Genomic DNA, 4,116 nt, shown 5'->3' on the forward strand with positions numbered 1-4,116 from the left:
AAGAAGGTTGAGCATAATCATGATTATCATTTTGAACAAAATTACCTGCCATGTCATAGGAGATTTCTTGTGGTGAATTTTGTGTGTTGATAGCTGAGACTTACATGCCACCCATCTGTTGAGTAAGTAGATTTATTTGTTGAGACATCAGCTTGTTCTGAGCAAGAAGAGCATTAACAGCTTCTACTTCCAACACACCTCTCTTCTGAGGGGTCTCAGAGTTCACAGGATTCCTATTAGATGAGTATAAATATTGGTTGCTTGCAACCAATTCAATCAGCTCAATAGTCTCCTCTGGTGTCTTCTTCTTGTGTAGTGAACCGCCTGCAGAAGTGTCTAGGCTCATCTTGGACATCCCACCTAAGCCTTCATAAAAAATATCTAGTTGGGTCCACTTGGAGAACATGTCCGGAGGGCATTGCCTAGTCAGCAACTTGTATCTCTCCCAAGCTTCATAAAGAGTTTCACCCTCCTTCTGTCTAAAAGTCTGAACCTCCAACCTAAGCTTAGTCAGCTTCTTTGGTGGGAAAAATTTAGTGAGAAATTCAGTAACGACCTTTTCCCAAGTATTCAGACTCTCCTTTGGTTGGGAATATAGCCATAGCTTTGCTTTATCTCTCAGAGCAAACGGGAAAAGCATGAGTCTGTACACCTCTGGATTCACTCCATTTGTCTTCTGTAGAAAATCAGATATGAACTGATTTGGATCTTCATGAGGAAGTCCATGATACTGGCAATTTTGTTGCACTAAGGTGACCAATTGTGGCTTCAACTCAAAGTTGTTAGCATTTATAGGAGGCACCACAATACTTTTTCCATAAAGATCCGCAGTACGGGCAGAATAAGAGCCAAGCACTCTCCTCTGTTGATCATCCCCATTCGGATTTACCACATTGGCATTAGCATTATTATTTGCCATAGTGGATTCTGCAACCTTGCAAAGTCTTGCTTGTTGTAAACGTCGCCTGAAAGTTCTTTCAGGTTCAGGATCAAAGTCTAAGAGATGTTCTTTGTCTCTATTCCTGCGCATACACAAGCAGAAAACAAGAAAAAATGGGACTCTCTACGTCAGAGTGTAGAGAAGTCCCTGTGAGGTAACCTGTATAAAATAATAAAATAAAAATACTAAGTAAATAAATAAAAATTCAAAAATTTTAAAAATAAAAATAAACAGAAAAAATAAAAATAAATAGAAGACACCAAACTTAATTTCAGAAATTAAAAAAAATATTAGTGCTTTTTTTTTAATAAAATAAAACTAATAGAATATAAAAAGTTAAAAAAAAATAACAAAAAAAGAAACAAAATAAAACGGAAAAAAAATGAAACTGAAAAGAAAAATAAAAAATAAAAATGACAAGATTTAAATAAATAAAATAAAATAAAAAAATTCAAAAGGAAGTAAAACAATAAAGAAAACGGGGACAGGGGGAACGGGGAAAACAAGAGGAAATGTACGGAAATAAACAAAAATTAAAAATAAAAATTTATAATAATAAAATAAAACTAATTAAAATCAAAATGCCAAATCTAAGCAATCAAATAACTAATAGTTGTTAATCACTATCAATTCTTGGCAACGGCGCCAAAAATTTGGTGCGGTATTTACAACCACACTTACTAACCGGCAAGTGCACCGGGTCGTACCAAGTAATACCTTACGTGAGTAAGGGTCAATCCCACGAGGATTAATGGATTAAGCAACAATAGCGTTTGATAGGATTAGTTAGATAGACAGAAAATAGTATTGGAATGCAATATAAAAGACATTAAACAATATCAAAAATATTGAAGAAAGGCAAGTAAATACTTTGGAAAAAATATGGAGAAGATAGTTAAGATTTCAGAGTTATCTATTTTTCCGGATTAACTTTTCTTACTAACTAATTTAATTATGCAGGATTTAATTTATGGCAAACTGTATGTTACTAGACCCTAATTCCTTAGACCTTCCTAGTTTCCTCTAAAATTCATTAACTGCCAATTCCTTGGTCAATTAATTCCAATTAGAGGGTGATAATCAATTTCTAGTTTATATGCCACAAAAACTCTAATTATCCAAGAGGTAAAAGGATTATATGTCACGTATTCTAATAAATTCAGATAATTAAAATTTAGGAGAAATAGTTTTCAAGCTGTTGTTCAGGTAAAGAGCTTTTCCAAGTTTTACAAGAACTCAAATAGAAAGAGGGTCATACTTCCGTTCCACCCAAATTCGTAAAATAAAGAGCGAAAATAATTCTTAAATTATAAATCCATACATAAATTAAAATAGTAAAAGCAATAAAATTAATCCATAGAAATAGACAGAGCTCCTAACCTTAACAGTGGAGGTTTAGTTGCTCATGGAAAAGAGAAAATAAGGATTCAGGTAAAAATGTACCGCATACCAATCTGATGGCATCAGATCCCTTTTTATAACTAATCCTAATAAATTTAAAATCTAATATTTAAAATTAAACTTAAAATAATATCTTTTCCTAATTTAATATTTGAATTTAAATTTGAATTAATTAACAGATCTTCAGTTGATGGGTGGAGACCACTTGTTCTGTCCATTCTGCAGCTTCTAATATGTGTTTTCTAGGCTAAAAATTGAGTTAAAACAGCCCAGAAATCACCCCCAGCGTTTTTCTGCATTTTCTGCACGTGACGCATGTGACGCGTCCGCGTCGTTCACGCGTTCGCGTCATTTGTGCAGATTCCAGTCCACGCGTTCGCGTCAGGCACGCGATCGCGTCATTGCGATTTCCTCTATTCCGCGCGGACGCGTGTGCCATGCGTCTGCGTCGGTATTCGCTGGTCATCTCCTTGGCTTCTTCTCTTTCTCTGCAGAAACTTCATCAAATCCATCCGAATGCTACCTAAAATAAATAAAATTGCACAAAACTCAAAATAGCATCCATAGTGGCTAAAATATAATTAATTCTTAATTAAATTCAACAATTTAGGTGCAAATTCACTAGGAAAATATAGGAAAGATGCTCACGCATCAGTTGCCTTGTGCAATACAACCTATATCCAGTCTCCACCACAACAGTGGTGGAATTTCCACTATAGTTAAAGTATTACATACACCAATTTCATATGATTGACATAATCCTTTTCCTCTCAAGTTCTATCCTAACTTGACTTGGTTATGCTAATACCTAACTCTCCACTCTAAGTGCTAACCCAACTTAGAAAGGGGTACCTCACAGGTACAAGACACAAGACATTTGAAACAACCAAAAGAAGTCTGAAATCACTCTAGGCTTTTCTCTCAAGTGTATCACTGACGTGGCGGAAATTGGCGAGTCAAGAATTGTTATAAGATATGCGTTTCAAGTATAGTTCTTAACCAACCAGAAATCTGCTTATCAATTTAGAAGGGTTGTCACAAAAATTAAAATTAAAATACTGGGAGTATGAATTCCAGGTCGACTCCCAACGAGTTGCAGAAAGATGTGCTATTTTATTAATCAGATATTTTTAAAAAGAGTTTGAGTTGAATAAACAGGAAATTAAATTGGGAAAATTAAGTAATTTAAATAAAAGCCTTGACTGGGAGTAGATTAGTCGGAAGCCCTATTCTTGTTGCAGTACTCTTAAGATTAATTGATAATTGAAGGTTATTCTGTTTATTTATCCCTTACTAGGTAAGGAAAAGTCAAACAAGTTGGAATGTTGTTTCTATTCACAAGTCCCAACCCGCTTACTTGGAAGGACTGGCGTTAGTGACTAGAGAGCAATCCAACAATAAACCTAATTACAATTTCTCTTTTGAGCATTCCAACTCAAGGGTTCCTTTCAATCAACTCCCCATCAAGTTAGGGAACTACTCGCTCATTGTGAATATAGAACTCATAAGATAGGAAAGGGAATTAAAGAAAGACATGATAAATAAAACTCAAAGGAATCAATTAAAAATAAAAGTAACTCTTGTATTAATAAATTTTAAAATAATCCAATAGTAAAATTGAGCAAGTTAAAGGACATGGAAGAGTAAAGCCAAGTAAAGAAAACGAACTAGAATGACGAAGTCTTGATGAAGTAATATAAATAAAAATACTAAGAGCTATGAATGTGTAGAGAGAAAACCTAGAGGAGGAGTAAAACTATATCTAAAAACTAAAA

General features: G+C 34.3%; 1 non-coding gene across 1 annotated transcript; it reads left to right on the forward strand.

The window, feature by feature from the left end:
- Positions 1-401: 401 nt before the first annotated feature.
- Positions 402-508, forward strand: LOC148546358 (small nucleolar RNA R71). Its single transcript, XR_015901351.1, has one exon. It is a non-coding gene; the product is annotated as a small nucleolar RNA R71 (small nucleolar RNA).
- The last annotated feature ends 3,608 nt before the right edge of the window (positions 509-4,116 follow it).

Source organism: Arachis ipaensis, chromosome B9 (assembly GCF_059453495.1).
Source record: "Arachis ipaensis isolate K30076 ecotype BB chromosome B9, ASM5945349v1, whole genome shotgun sequence".
Lineage (NCBI taxonomy): Eukaryota > Viridiplantae > Streptophyta > Magnoliopsida > Fabales > Fabaceae > Arachis > Arachis ipaensis.